This window comes from Panthera onca, chromosome C1 (genome assembly GCF_046562875.1).
Source record: "Panthera onca isolate mPanOnc1 chromosome C1, mPanOnc1 haplotype 2, whole genome shotgun sequence".
Lineage (NCBI taxonomy): Eukaryota > Metazoa > Chordata > Mammalia > Carnivora > Felidae > Panthera > Panthera onca.
Window position 1 is genome coordinate 172,103,954 of NC_138346.1, and position 16,819 is coordinate 172,120,772.

The following is a 16,819-nucleotide window of genomic DNA, read 5'->3' on the forward strand; positions in this document are numbered from 1 at the left end:
TTCGATGTGGATGAAAAAAATCAATAAATGAAAGTTCTATTATAAAATGTATGTGAAAACCAGTGGATATTCATGAAAGTAATTTTAGTAAGATAAAAATAAAGACGGAACAAGAAGAATGAAATCTTGCCCTTTGCAACGACATGGATGGAGCTAGAGTGTATTATGCTAAGCAAAATGAGTCAGAGAAAAACAAATACCATATAATTTCACTCATACGTGGAATTTAAGAAACAAAATAGGTGAACATAGCAGAGGGGGGGATAAAAAAGAGAGAGATGGAAGCAAATCGTTGAAGACTCTTGACTATAGAGAACAAACTGAGGGCTGATGGAGGGTGTTGGGTGGGGAGATGGGCTAAATGGGTGACAGGCATTAAGGAGGGCACCTGTTGTGATGACCACTGGGTATTATATGTGACTAATCACTAAATTCTATACCTGAAACCAATTTTACCGTATATGTTAACTAGAATTGAAATAAAAACCTGAAACAAAAAAAATAAAAACAGAAAATATTATTAAAAAATTGGTCATAGAATTAAAATGACTTTATACACACACACACAGTACAAACACGAAAACAAACATATAAATATAAATATATATATATATATTTAAAATTTTTTGATGTTTATTTTTGAGAGAGAGAAAGCATGCATGTGCACAGGAGGAGCAGAGAGAGGGGGACAGAGTTTCCAAAGCAGGCTCCACACTGACAGCACAGAGCCCCATGTGGGGCTCAAACTCACAAACAGTGAGATCATGACCTGAGCCAAAGTCAGACACTTAACCGACTGAGCCACCCAGGTGCCCCGTATGTATTTTTTTTCTTTTTAGGGAAGATTCACTAATACTGATATAATTCTGGGGACATGTTTGTATTTGTGACTATTGAGTTTAAACAATTTTAGGGTCACTACATTTTGATTGAATTGAGCATTGTTAGCCAAAAATTATACCACTCATTTATTGGCAATGGAACTATGAAACTATTTATTAGAAAAGCAAATTTTGGCTGAAGTATTTCTCTGAACTGAACATAAAAAGCAAGGATTTATTCGTTTCTTCTGAGTTGATAATTAGATTCTGCGAGCAAGCTGCTATGCAATGTGCTCCTGATATGAGAAGACTCCCACTGGGGAGGACAGCAACTGTCATTCTGCAGTACCCAGAAGCTTATAGAGAAGCCTGTATTCTTCAAAGGTACTGGGTGGTGAGCAACCAAATACGGCATACTGAGCTTCTGGGAGTGTCCCAAGGGGTCTCCAACTCTTTTTCTCTTGTCATCCCCTTAAATAATTTCTCCCCTCTCTTCCTGGGAATGTGAATAGTACCGAGGGATCCTGGGGGTCTGCTCCCTACGGTTGGCAACGCTAGGCCATGCACACAATATAGGACCTGTTTCAAAGTAGGACGCATGGGGACATCTCCTCAATGTAGCCCCATGGACACTGCCTGCTGAGGTCTGTTTCTGCATCCATTGTCAACATCTAAATGCATTTACTAGGATCTCTTTGTAAATACTTCATTGTGGCACCGGACACAATGAAGGGAACAGATGCAGTGGGCCAACCTCCAGGGGTTTGTAATCCAAGGCAGAAGGACAGACACTGTGAGCACAGATGAGCGCTCAGGCATAACCTGCAAACCAGGACACAGGTATGACAGTTGGGATTGACACAGTGCTGGAACCAAGGCTGAGTCCCTCCCTTTACATAAGGATGCTTCTTGTTACCATAGGTTTCCCTCTAGGGCTCCTTTAAACAGCTGGCTCTCTCTGTGCATTTCTAATCGGATTTGATTTACAAAAAATGTCTTGAAAACAACTTACACAGCAGCATATTGACTGTATACTGCTCATAATGTTGGTATAAGAGGATGTGGTCAACACTGAGCAGGGCAGTAAAGGAATGTGAGCGTGTATTTACATGCTAAACAATCGTAGGTGCTCCTTCCATTGTGCACAGTAGTAAAATCCCTGGTTAATTTCTGTGCCTGGTGGGTGGGAGATGGTCAACTAATGTTTATTAAATGAATGGATGGATTAAAAACAAAATACTTACCCCATTCATAGGTAAGATAGATAAAATTCATCTCTGTTTTCTACTTGTTCTTTCTTTTCTACCCTCTTCTTCCCTTTCCCCCTTCTCTCCTGTCCCTCACTCTCTTCCCTTCTTCTTCTTTTCCTCTTCTCCCTCCTCTTCCTTCTCTTCCTCCCTTCTCTTCCTCTCCTTAACACATCTCATTTTACTAATGATAATGTGATTTATTTTGGTATATAGTATATGGTGAGACTTTACATATTTTTTCCCCAAGGTATTAATAAATTCCCTGAAGACATTTATTAAATACTCTTTCCTTTGCCACTGACTTAAGCTTTTACAGGACGTAGACTCTTGTTTTCTAATCTCGATGTCTCTTGTACCTGCTGCAAGGCCTAGAACCTCTCATCTTCTTACTTGGATGTTTGATGTATTTGTGTTGCCACACTTGGCACCTGTTATGGGCTGAATTGTGTTCTTCCAAAATTCATGTATCGAAGTGCTAACCCCTGGTACTTCAGTATGTGACTGTGTTTGGAGATAAATTCTTTAAAGGGGTAACTAAGTTAAAATGAGGTCTTTACCATTGCCCCTAATCCAGTATGACTGGTCTCCTGATAGCAAGAGGAAATATGGATGTAGATATACCCAAAGGGAAGAGCCTATGAAGACGTAGGAGATGGTCATCTACAAACCAAGGAGAGAGGCTTCAGAAGAAACCAACCTGCCATCACCTTCATTTCCAACTTCTAGCCTCCAGAACTGTGAGAAAATACATTTCTGCAGTTTAAGCCACTCACTCTATGGTCCTTTGTTATGACAGCCTAGGAAACCAATGCAGCGCCTATAAAAGTAACATATTTTTTTGTGTTAGGATCTGTGAGTTATCTACTTTACTACTTTAAGCTATCTGATCATGCATTCTGACTTTGCTATCTGAATATGCGTACATTGCATTGTTTCAAATATGTATCATGCTCACCGTAGAAAAAGGAAAAGTAGCAAAATGTTAAACTTGGTTATCTCTATGCGAGCGATTTTGGTTGAATGTATTTGTTTATTTGTACCTTCCAATATTAAACAAAAGTTTCTATAATGAACCTTAGCCACTCCTCTAGCTAAGGAAAGAAATTATTTACAATTCATATGACGGCATCAGTGTGTTTATGAACTGGTGACCTGGCTATGAGTCACAGGGGAGGTTGATATGCAGATGAGTTTTGCAGTCTCTGATGCTCCTGATCCAGTTTTGAATTGCAGTAGCGTAGGTTTATTACGTAAAATTCCTTGTTTCTGAACAGTGATTTGTTTGGATAATCCCCCCCCCCTCCTTTTTTTGGTCTTTTTATTGTACATTTGAAATGGGAAGGCATTGTTCACCTATCCTGACATAGTTCCCACTTCTCTTCCTGGCACTGATAGCATTATTTGCAGCTGCTTTTTCTTTTTCAGCTTCTTCTAATTTCCACACTACCACTTATTGTATTTCATTAAAACTGGTTTAGAAATGCAAGGCATATAATTAGATTGAGAAATATGCTATCGATTTAGTTTCCCATTATGATGTTATCACATGCACAAAAAGAAAAGTCATTTGGTACAATTGTTATGATTAAAACCACAAAAGAGATCTATTACATCAGGCTTAGTTTTCAGTGCCTGATGTGGTATAAAATCTGAGAGAGGGGTTAATCCGTTTTTATTAGAGCTGTATATGTCATGTATCCATAATGCCTATAGGCTAATAATTTCAATTGAATCTTCAGTAGACAAGAGGTTTTTCAGGAAGTAATATTAGATAAAAGTACATCAATACTTAAATATTCCATTTTTAAAGTTGCCGTGGATCATCTTTTCCAGTGCTGCACAAAACTGCACAAAAACACATTCTGCATGTCTGTACAAGGCATGTTTTTATTGCGGGGAGACTCGGAAGGGCAAAGAGCATGGACTCTGGAGTCAGGCAGAAGTGGGGTCAAATCAGAGTCCTGTTGCTGACTAGGAGAAGGTGGGGTCACTGTTTAGTAAGTATGTACCAAGACCAGGCTTTTAAAGAGGGTATTTCAATCAGTTCCTACAAAGCCGTTAAGTTATTGGCCCAAGTTCATCACTAGTAATTGACAGGATCTTAGTCTTCTTCAAAAGTCCATGGGCTTTCTGTAACAACTTTCTTGCCTGTTGTTGAGTGATGTTGAATAAGTTACTTGACATTTCTGAGCCTTAGTTTTCTTATTTGCTAAGCAAAGATAATAATATTTCTTTGTAAAGTAGGTTTGAGGGGTGCCTGGGTGGCTCAGTCAGTTAAGGTCCAACTTCCGCTCAGGTCATGATCTCTCAGCCCGTGGGTTTGAGCTCCGCTTCTGGCTCTGTGCTGACAGCTCAGAGCCTGGATGGAGCCTGCTTCAGATTCTGTGTGTTTCTCTCTCTGCCCCTCCCCGGCTGGCACTCTGTCTGTCAAAAATAAGTAAACATTAAAAAAAAAATTTTAAGTTGTTTTGATGGTTAAATGAGTTATACTATCTGTATAAAACTGAGCATCCTCCTTGGCTTATAATGTTGGTAAATGCATTTACCCTTTCCATCTGGTAATCTGGGGTAACCTGGGGGTTGTTCATGTTTGGAGGAGAGATACTGATATTCCTTACCCCTGCATATACAGGTAAGGAAAATGTAGGTCAAAAAACCCACAATTTCTGATACACAAAGATCTTGTTTGTTAATTAGAATGGCCTGGGAACTAGCTATAGATTATTTTATGGCTATGCTTCTTAAGTTTTTTTTTTTTTTTTTTTTTAATAGACTTTAGTTTTTAGACCTATTTTAGGTTCACGGCCAAACTGAGAGGAAGGTATAGAGATTTCTCTTACATCCCCTCTCCTTCCCCCACCCCCACAACATTCATAGGTTTCCCCATTGTCAACACCCTCCACCAGAGTGGGACATTTGTTACAATCGTTGAGTTTACATTGATACACCTTTGCCACCCAGAGTACAAAGTTTACATTAATGTTCACTTTTGGTGTTGTGCATTCTGTATGTTTGACACATTTATAGTGACATAAATCCATCTTTGTAGTATCATATAGAGAGCAGTTTCACTGCCCTGAAAATCCCCTGGGTTTTGCCTGTTTCTCTCTCCCTCCATTTTAACCCCAAGCAACTACTGATCTTTTTACTTTCTCCACAGTTGTGCCTTTTCCAGACAGTCATATTGTTGCAATCCTATAATCTGTAGCCTTTTCAGATTGGGTTCTTTTACGTAGTAGTAATGTACTTTTAAGGTTCCTCCATATCTTTTTATGGTTTGGTAACTTTAGTTCTTTTTAATGCAGAATAACATTCTTTATACTCCAGTTAAGTGATTAACATACCACTGTATTGCTGCATTAGAATATTCTGAATTTTACTATATTTTTACCTTTACCAGTGTGTTTTATATATATATATATATATATATATATATGTATATATATATATATATATGTTTTCATGTTACTAATTATCATTCTTTCATTGCAGCTTGAAGAACTTCTTTCCACATTTTGTTTAAGGCAGGTCTAGTATTGATGAATTCCCTCAACTTTTGTTTGGGAGTCTTTATCTCTCCATTTCTGAAGGACAGCTTTGCTAGGTAAAGTATTCTTGGATGACAGAGGCTGGCTGGCTGGCTTGCTTGCTTGCTTTCTTTCTTTCTTTCTTTCTTTCTTTCCCAGCACTTTGAATGTGTCATCCCACTCTCTGCTGAGAAATCAGGTTTATGTGGGTTCTCTTGTATATGAGGATTTTTTTTTTTGCTGCTTTTAAAATTCTCCCTTTGTTTTTAATTTAAAAATTTTAAATCTTGGTGAAGATCTCTTTGAGTTGAATTAGTCTGGGGACATCTGAGTTTCATGAACTTGGATGTCAAATCTTTCCCCAGATTTGTGAAGTTCTCAACCATCATTTCTTTAAATAAACTTTCTACCCCTTTCCCCCCTTTTTTCTGGTACTATAAAAATGCATAGATTGTTCCTTTTTATGGTATTCTATAGTACACTTAGGCTTTATTTACTCTTTTTCATTCTTTTTTTCTTTGTTCTCTTCTGACAGGATAATTTCAAATGATTTCTTTTCTACCTCACAGATTCTCTTTTGTGCTTGATCAAGTTAATATTTATGTGCCCCATTGTATTTTTCATTTCATTCATTGTATTCTTCAACTCCAGAATTTCTTCTCGGGTCTTTAAAATTTCTCTGCCTCTTTTAAACTTCTTATTTTGCTTGTGTATTTTTTTCTTGATTTTGTTGAATTGTCTTTCTGGGTTTTCTTAGCTCACCGAGTTCCCAGAAAACAGCTATTTTGAATTCTTTTTTCAGACAAATCACAGATCTCCATTTCTTTGAGGTCAGACCCTGGAAAGCTATCACATTCCTTTGGTATGTCCCATTTCCTTGGTATTTCATGTTCCTTGAAGTCTGATTGGTCTCCTTGCATTTGAAGAAGAGTCATCTCCTCCAGTCTTTATTGACTGGTATTAGGAGAGAAATATCTTCCATCAACCTTTTTGGGGATTCTGAGGCTTTCTCAAACCTTTACAATATACCTGCCCCATACGTTTTTTCCCCTTTTTGTGGGGGAATTCTTAAAACTGTGTGCTTTCTCTTGACTCTGCAGAACAGCGTCAGGTGCTGACAGCCTTCCATTTGCTTTTCCTGGGATAGCGCTAACTGCTCAAGTTTCTGTGTTTTCTTCCAATCCTGAAAAATTAGGCCAGCTTTCTGTTCATTCTCACTAGATATCTGCAAAGGCTTGATCTTTCTGCCCTCAGGGACATGCACAAGGATCCAACTGTGGGATGGGGCATGTGTAGGTGAGGACACTGTGTGTTGGGGTCACCCATCAGTCAGTTGAAGGGATCTATAAGCAAGATGTCCCCACTGGCTCATGGGCAGGCTTCCTAATGGAGTCTGCAATGCAGTTAGTAGTACTACATTCCTTAGATGCTGTCTGAGAGGCCTGGCTGTTGTTTTTCCAGCCACCTTCTGCCCCCAAGTTGTACAGCATATCTCAGTATACCGGATTGGGCAAGAAAGAAGAGAGTGTCTTTGGCAGCATCCTGCATAGCTTGGGAAGCCAGATGTTCATTCGTATACTCTCACTTGTCTTTGTGGGAGAAGTCGTGGGCCTGGAAGGTCTCTTTTGGGAGGGGTAACACAGGAAAAATGAAACTATTCCTCTTACCTTCTTCAATATGTCCTGTATCAGATTTTTCCCCCCCCAATGGCATGCTGGAATTTCTCTGCTGGGCTATTGGACTTGCACAAAGGCACTCTTATCCATGGGTGATTGTCAGAATCAGTGTTCTTTGGGATTAAGAAAGTAGAAAACTCCGATTTTGCCATTTTGATGATATCATTCTTCACAACAATCAACTTTGATTTTTATGTTAGAGCTGCAAGCGTTCCCCAAGTTGTGTGGCACACTCAGTGATGAATTCCTTGGGAATGAAAATATTGTACCTCTAAGGATGATGTTATGGACTGAATTGTGTCCCACCCAAATTCATTCTTTGATGCTCTAGCCCCCAGTGTAACTATATTTGGAGATGGAACCTTTAGGAAGGTAATTAAGGTTAAATGAAATCATCAGGGGGGTTTGCTAACCCAATAAGGAATGGTATCCTTATAAGAAGAAAAAGGGATACCAGGAGCATGGATGGAGAAAAACAAGTCCATCTGAGTACACAGTGAGAAGACAGCCATCCACAAGCCAAGGAGAAGCTTCAGGAGAAAGCAACCCTGCCAGCATTTTGGTCCTGGATTTCCAGTTTTAAGAACTGTGAGAAAATAAATTTATGTTGTTTAAGTCACCTAGTCTATAGTATTTTGTTGTGGCAGCCCTAGCACATGGCATCTGGCCTCTTTTACCTTTATGGAAGCTTCAAATCATATTAGATTTGTTTTCAAAAGTGTCAATAATTCATGCCTTTTATAATGGTAAATATTCATGTTTATTTAAAGAAACAGTTGTTGTGTAGATTAAATTAAACTGTTAGGATTCAAAAGCAGGATAGCTTTTCATACCATAGAAGAGAGCTTGAGAAGGACAGGCCTAAAAAATGAATAGGCAAGTGGGAAAATGTGCTGTACAGAAAATACCAGGTTTTTTTTTTCTTTCTGACTCTAAATGTGAACCTGATACATTTGTTCTTTTGCACATTAATATGAGCAGCAGCAGGGCCACAGCCACATCCTGAGGGCCTCTGAGAGGAAGGAAAATGTGTGAGAAGTCATTTGACTAGCAAGAGGATCACACATTTCTCCCCCCCCCAACCAAGTTATTTTATTTTATTTTTCTACTAACACTTTATTTAAACTCAAGTTAATTAGCATATAGTGTAGTATTGGTTTCAGGAGTAGAATTTAGTGATCCATCACTTATATATAATACCCAGTGCTCGTCATGAGTGCCCTTCTTAATACCTATAATCCATTTAGCCCACCTGCCCCACCCACTTCTCTTTCAGCAACCCTCAATTTGTTCTCTATAGTTGAGAATCTTTTATAATTTGCCTCCCTGTTTTCCTTCCTCTCATTTTTCCTTCCCTTCCCCTGTGTTCATCTGTTTTGTTTCTTAAATTCCACAGATGAGGGAAACCATATGGTGTTTGTCTTCTTCTGACTTATTTCACTTAGCCTAATACACTCTAGTTCTATCCATGCTGTTGCAAATGGCAAGATTTCATTCTTTTTGATGGCTGAGTAATATTCCTACACACACACACACACACACACACACACACACACACCCCACATCTTCTTTCTCCATTCATCATTTGATGGACATTTAGGCTCTTTGCATAATCTGGCTATCATTGATAGTGCTGCTATAAACATTGGGGTGCCTGTATCCTTTCTCTGTATCCTTGACAACATCTGTTGTTTCCTGTGTTGTTAATTTTAGCCATTCTGACAGGTGTGAGGTGGTATCTCAATGTAGTTTTGGTTTGTATTTATTTTCCTGATGATGAGTGGTGATGAGCATTTTTTCATGTGTCTGTTAGCCATTTGTATGCCTTCTTTGGAGAAGTGTCTGTCCATGTCTTCTGCAAAAGGATCACACATTTCCAAAAATACATTTAAAAAATGCAAATAGGCAAGTATATAGTATTTATTGAATCCTACCTCTGTGCCATACAAGGTGCTGAGTCATTTACTAAGAGAGTTTTTATTAATAAGTATGGTATTTTGTTAATTGGGCAATGCTAGCTGTTATACCAAATTAAATGCCAATATGTTAGTGGATGAACTTAGGGGAAATTTATTTCTTTATCATATTTTAGTTCAAACAGCATTCCTGTCTAGAGGAGTTTCTCTTCCATGTGGTAACTTGGGAATCAGCACTTCTTTTGTTCAGTTATCCTTGAGGGACTTTCACCTGGAAGAAGGGGAAAAAGAGGGGGAAGTACAGAGGCTGCTACTTTGGTTCAGGAGTGATGCTCTATACTTATGTTTAATTGTTTAGAACTAGTTACATGACACGATTAACATTCATGCTTTTTTTTTTTTTTTCAATTATGGGGGTTTGTCACTGGATGGTAGCTGTCCAGACAGGTACTACTGGGTCCCCTCTTAAACAAATCTGGAGCTGTGTTACTAGTTCTTGTTAACGGAATATGAATGAAAGTCATGTACATAACACCTGGGCCATGATGGTAAAAAATGGGCATCATTTTTCACCTTTTTTCTCTTTCAGTGATGATAAGGCCCTGGGGCATGGAAAGGCCTCAAAGCAAAGGAACCTGGGTCTTTGCATGATCCTTTAGAATGTTTCCCATTTCACTCACCATGACTAATTCCATTTTATTGCAGATGAAGCAGAATGCACTTTTATTGTGTTAAGTCTCTGGAATGTTGGGATCTCTTTGTTACAGTGGTTAAGTTTACTCTAACAAATCCACATGACCTCATCTAGATGCAAGAGAGGATGGGAGATATGATCCCTGGTCATGCAATCACTTCTCAATGAAAACAGTTTTAATACTTTGGAAACAGGAGTATAGCTTTTGGGTGCTTAGTTAGCTGGCTTTGCCCAAGCACCTTTCACAGTGCTTGATGTTGCTGAATGAATAAATGGCCCATAATTAAATTTTTTTAACGTTTATTTATTTTTGAGAGAGAGAGAGAGAGAGCAGGGGAGGGGCAGATAGACAGGGACACACACAGAATGTGAAGCAGGATCCAGGCTCTGAGCTGTCAGCATAGAGCCTGACGTGGGGCTTGAACTCACAAACCGTGAAATCATAACCTGAACTGAAGTCAGACTCTCAACCAACTGAGCCACCAGGTGCCCTGGCCCATAATTAAACTGATGCCTATTTGGGGAGAAGCTCTGTGGAAGTTGATGTAGCTATTAAACACTAGCCCCAGTACTTTTTATAAACATACTGAGTTATTTATATACATTATTTCATTTAACTCTGGTGATCAACCAGTTAGTTTTCATTTTTCTGCACTCTTATTTGTATGTTGTTCTTTCTTCTTGAACTATGACCTTCTCATCATTAGGATTAGTGTCTAACTTCTCCTTGTGCCTTTGGTGCCTGGGACATGGTGGGGACTTAGTGTGTGGTGATTGAATTCATGCATGGACAAGTGGATGGATAGACACTGGTTAGTATCTATAAGTCCAACTGTATGTCATCTAGGGCTTATGTGTCAGAGTTAAAGGCAAAACAGAGCTAAGAGCAGGAGAAAGGTTTGGGAATAGACATGTATGCTAGGTGAGGGCTAGAGGCTAGGTGCTAGACAGTAAGCTGATCCTTAATTGGGAGAAATTCTCCAATTGGGAGGAATTCCAGTCAATAAATTCAAGCACAAATTAGGAATATATGGTTTGGGGTGCTATAGTCCAAGCAAGTGTTGAATAGGTCTCCAGAGTTATGGGATCTACTTGTCCTCTAGATGTTCTAGGCAAGTATTCCTGAATCTTTTGAGCTATATATACCTGATCTACAATGCTGCTAATTTAGCAAAAAAAACATGTCTCTAAAATGCTTGGTTTTCCAAAATTGAAGAGCATTCAGAATTTCCTAGGTAATGTCAGCACTTTTTTTGAAAAAGCATCAGATGCACAGTTTAAGTTAATCTTCCTCAGTCTGGTTCATCTCATCATCATCGTACTAGAAGGTATGCTTTTTTGTGTTGTTATATTTGGCACTTTCCCCCTTCATTCTCTTTCCCTCTCTGCTATTTCCTCCATTTCCGCAATTGCATACAAATGGTATATTTGATATATGCCCTTCTAAACCATCTGCCACAGAAAAGGTGATATAGCATGCTGTATAAGAATTCAGGTGCTAGGGGTACCTGCATGGCTCAGTTGGTTGATTGTCCAACTCTTGATTTCGGCTCAAGTCATAATCTCATGGTCATGAGATTGAGCCCTACATCAGGCTCCATGCTTAAGATTCTCTCTCCACTTGCCCCTCCCCCCACCCCGACTCTCAAATTAAAAACAAAAAGAAACTTTAAGAATACAAGCTTTAGAACCTAGGGTCCACTCCTCATCCTAACAGTGGGACCTTGGGCAAGATGTTTAGCCACTCTGTGCCTCATTTGCTTAATTTGAATATGGTTATTTGGTGAATAAATAGATTAATATGTATGCAGTATAAAATTAGTGACTGGCAAATAGTAAGTGCTTGTGAACTCTTGAAAATGTACATATTTATGTGTTTAAAACAGCTATCCACTAATTTATTTTCTGTCTCTATCATCCGGTCTTTTCCAAAATGTCATAAAAATGGAAACAAAGTATGAAGTCTTTCAAAGTGGCTCCTTTCATTTAACAATATGCATATAAGATTCACTGGTAGTGTTGATTCACTTAATAGTTTATTCCTTTCTATCCCTGATAAGTATTCCATGAATTGGTACAGTTTCTTTACCATCCACCTTTTGAAGGACATCTGGGTTGCTTTGAAGTTTTGGCAATTATGAATAAAGTTGATAGAAGCATTTCCATGCAGATTTTTGTGTGGACATTGCATCTACTTTTAAAACTGAAATTGGCTTGTATTTTTATTTTCTCATCTTGTCGTCTGATTTTGGTATCAAAATGAATTATATTAGCTTCACAAAATGAGTAGGGTTGTTTCACCTCTTTTTATATTCTTAAAAATAAACTTGTCCAGATTGGAATATTTATTTCTTGAAAACTTTGTAGAATTCATCTGAAAATCTATATGCTGTGGCTTCTCAGGTGAGCAAAGGTTTTCGGTTACTATTTCAGTTTTTAAAAAATGATTATTGATTCATTAATATTTTCTAATTTCACATACGCTTGTTTTGGCATTTTATATTTTCTCGAAATGTATCAATTTTCAATGGTTCTCAGAAGACTTCTTGTTTCATAAAAATTTCTATTTTTTATGAATCTATTTCTCTTTTTTTCCTTCTGTGCATGTGGTGGTGTGGGTATGTGTGTGTGTATATATGTGCTTTCTTCTTCTGTGTTTGTCAGTTCTTTACTAGAGATTTATCTATATTACTAATCTTTATTTTTTTACATGTTTATTTATTCTTGAGAGAGAGAGAGAGAGACAGAGTGCGAACATGGGTTGGGGGGGGTGCAGAGACAGGAGACACAGAATCTGAGCAGGCTCTAGGCTCTGAGCTGTCAGCACAGAGCCCCACACGGAGCTTGAACTCACAAACTGTGAGATCATGATCTGAGCTAAAGTGAGACGCTTAACTGACTGAGCCACCCAGGCGACCCTATGTTACTAATCTTAAAAAAAAAACCACTATTGTTTGCTGTTTACCTGTTCTCTTCTTTTTCAATTATTTCTGCTTTTATGTTTTTTATTTCTTTTTGTTTCTTTGTGTTTATGTTAATACTCTTTCTAGCTTCTTTTATTTTATTGGGGTAAAAATAGGTGACACGACATCTACCCTTTAACATATTTTTAATTGTACAGGACTGTTAACTATGCATATTGCTTTAGAGCAGATTTCCAGAACTTATTCATCTTGCATGGCTGAGACTCTATACTCACTGAACATCGATTCTCCATTTCCCTCCCTCTATCCCTTGGTGACCACCATACTACTAACTGCTTCTGTGAGTTTGATTGCTTTAGGTACCTCATATAAATGGAATCATGCAATACTTGTCCTTCCAGGACTGGCTTTTTTCATTTAGCATAATGACTGCAAGGTTCATCCATGCTGTAGCATGTGACAGAATTTCTTTTTTAAGGCTGAAGAATATCCCCTTGTATGCTTATATGACATTTTCCTATCCATTTATCCTAGATGGACATTTATGTTGTTTCCACCTCTTGGCTATTGTGAATAATGCTGCTATGAACATGGAAGTGGAAATATCTCAAGATTCCCTTTTCAATTCTTTTGGATAAATACCCAGAAGTGGAATTGATGGATCATGTGGTAGTTCTGTTTTTAGATTTTTGAAGCTCCATACTGTTTTCCATAGTGACTGCAACATTTATACCTCCATCAACAGTGCACAAGGGTTCCAATCTCTTCCCATCCTTGTCAATACATATTTTCTCCTTTTAAACTAATGGCCATCCTAACAGTTGTGAGAAGGTATTTCATTGTGGTTTTGATTTGCATTTCCCTGATGATTAGTGATGTTGAGTATCTTTTCATATATGTGTTGGCCACTTGTATGTCTTCTTTGGAGAAATATCTGTTTAAGTCCTTTGCCTGCTTTTAAATAAATTATAATTATTATTGTTTTTGCTATTGAGCTATACTCTTTTAGCTTATTATTAAATGCTCAGTTTATTTGTTTCAGTCTTCCTTGTTTTTTAATAAACATATTCATAAGTAAAATTTTCCTTTTAAATACTGCTACAGTTGTATCTCACAAATTTTGTCATATACCTCTCTCATTGTTTTTCTGCTCTAAATCTAAACAGTCTCCTTCTGACTTAATTTTAACCCATGGATTATTTAGTAGTATTATTTCAGTAATTAGGACCAAGAAATTTAAAAATTTTTTGTAGTTGTTTATGATATTATAGCAGAATTATTTTAATTATTAGATATATAGGATTATAAGCTTAGCTTTTTGTAATTTACATAGGATATTATAGTGTATTATCATCTCAAATTTGGTACTCAAGCATTCTGTTCTTCAGCAGTTGCTTGGTATAAATTTCTATCTGTTTACTTTTAACTGTTTTGTTTCTATTCAATTTATTTATTTATCTATTTATTTATTTAGTTTTTATTTAAATTGCAGTTAGTTAACATACAGCGTAATAACTGTATTTCGCTGAAACTATAGTTTCATGTGTACAATACAGTAATTCAACACTTCCATACATCACAACAGGTGCACTCCTTAGTCCCCAGCACCTAGTTCACCCATTCCCCCCACTTACCTCCTCTCTGGTAACCATCACTTTGTTCTCTACAGTTAGGAGTCTGTTTCTTTGTTTACCTCTCTTTCCCCACCCATCCCCCCTGTTTTTTTTTTTTTTTGTTGTTTGTTTGTTTGTTTCTTAAATTCCACATGAGTGAAATTATTTGTCTTTCTTTGACTGGTTTTGCTTAGAACTATACTTTCTGGCTCTTTCCACATCATTGCAAATGACCAGATTTCATTCTTTTTTATGGCTGAATAATATCTAAATCTCTCTCTTACATTTAATATATTCCTGGATTAAAAAATTATTCTGGAAATATCTTTAAATTAGTTGAAGTTATTTTCATTATTATAAATAATGATAAGACCTATTTCTACTATATTATCTATATTTACTAATAGTCATATTTTCTATGCCTATTAGGCCTTTCTTTGCTTTCTTTCCTCCCTCTCTCACCCTGCTTTTCTTTCTTCTTTCTTTTCCTTTTCCTTTCCTTTCCTTTCTTTTCTTTTCTTTTCTTTTCTTTTCTTTTCTCTTTTCTTTTCTTTCTCTCCTCCTACTCTTCCTTCCTCTTCTTCATCATAATTCCCTTTTCTAAGACCATATCTTCTTATGCAGACTCAGAAGTTGTGTAAAATTCATCCTTATATATAAATGATAATTCAGCTGGATATAAAATTTGTTTCAAATCCTTGTCCTTCAAAGTAAAAGTATATACTATTTTTCTTTATATTCACTGTAGGTATTGAAAATTTTAACATCTGTTTGATTTCTTTCCTGCCTTAGGTGAATTACTGTAACTCTCTGGAATTCATTTTTTTTTCCTATTTGAGATTTGGGTGTTTTGAATATTCTTTTTTAATATATCTAGGCATTTAGAAATCTATTCTATGTCAAACTCTATGATCCCTTTTAATTTGAAATATTAAAAGGGATATTTTGTTTTGGTCATTGTTCTTCAAATGTGTTTTTCCCTCCTTTTATCTTTCCATTTATTTCTCTCATTCCTCTCATTTAATGGTATTACCATCAAATGTTGATACCTCTACATTTCTCTTCTGTATCTCTTGTTTTCTTTTTATTTAAAATTTCTTGGGGTGCCTAGGTGGCTCAGTCAGTTAAGCATCTGACTTTGGCTCAGGTCGTGACTTTGGCTCAGGTCATGATCTCATGGCTTGTGAGTTCAAGCCCTGTGTCAGCCTCTGTTAGGACAGCTCAGACCCTGGAGCTTGCTTTGAATTCTGTGTCTCCCTCTCTCTCTGCCCTCCCCCACTCATGCTTTCTCTCTCTCTCTCTCTCTCAAAAATAAATAAACATCACATTCTTAATACCTCCTGGGATAATTTTTGACTGGATCTTCTAGCCAACCAAATCATTTTTGATTCTATATTCTGTTATTCAGCCTATCCATTGAGTTCTTTACTACAGCAATAATGTTTTTATACCCAATAAATCCAAGTGATTCTTTTTCAGACTTGCTTATTTCTGGTTTATTTTCCATTATGCTCCTTTTTATCTGTGTAAATTATTTAATTGTTCTTTTAAAAGTTATTTCTCTATTCATTTCTTCTATTCTGCTGCTACTGTTAAAGAAAGTTGACACATGAGCCCCTGCTTGTGATTTTCCAAATAATATTTTTTGGGGGTTAGTGGTGGTGGTGAGGCTGGAGTTGTAATCGAGGCTTAACCAGTGCCTGTTTAGGGCTCTCTCACTCCTTGCCGGAGACACTTTCCCTGACTGCATCTTCTGAGCATTGCTATTTTCTGAAGGCTATCTCTGCGCTTTGTTGCCTAGCTCATGGATAGGTCATGGAAGGGAGATGAAGAAATAAGGAGAGATATTGAATTTAAAAAAGAAAACAGAAGGAATATTTATAGGTAATATCGATCTCAGTTCCAGTAGCAGTGGCATGTGGACCAGGTCAGACCTGTGATTTGCCTTTGGCTATGGCTATTTCCCAGCCTGATCATCCATCCATCCTCTCATGGGTGTCTGTGAACCTCCCCCTCCCTTCCTCCATCCTTTCCTTCTGTCCTTCCTTCCTTCCTTCCTTCCTTTCTTCCTTCCTTCCTTCTTCCCTCCCTCCATCCTTTCCTTCCTTCCTTCCTTCCTTCCTTCCTTCCTTCCTTCCTCCCTTCCTTTCTCCCTCCCTCCCTCCATCCTTTCCCTCCTTCCTCCTTCCTTCCTTCCTTCCTTCCTTCCTTCCTTCCTTCCTTCCTTCCTCCTTCCTTCCCTCCTCCTTCCTTCCTTCCTTCTTCCCTCCCTCCCTCCATCCTTTCCTTCCTTCCTTCCTTCCTTCCTTCCTTCCTTCCTTCCTTCTTTCCTTCCTGTCTATCTTTTGGAGACCCAGGGTTATTACTGGGTCTATTATCTTTTGCTAGCTCCCATGAA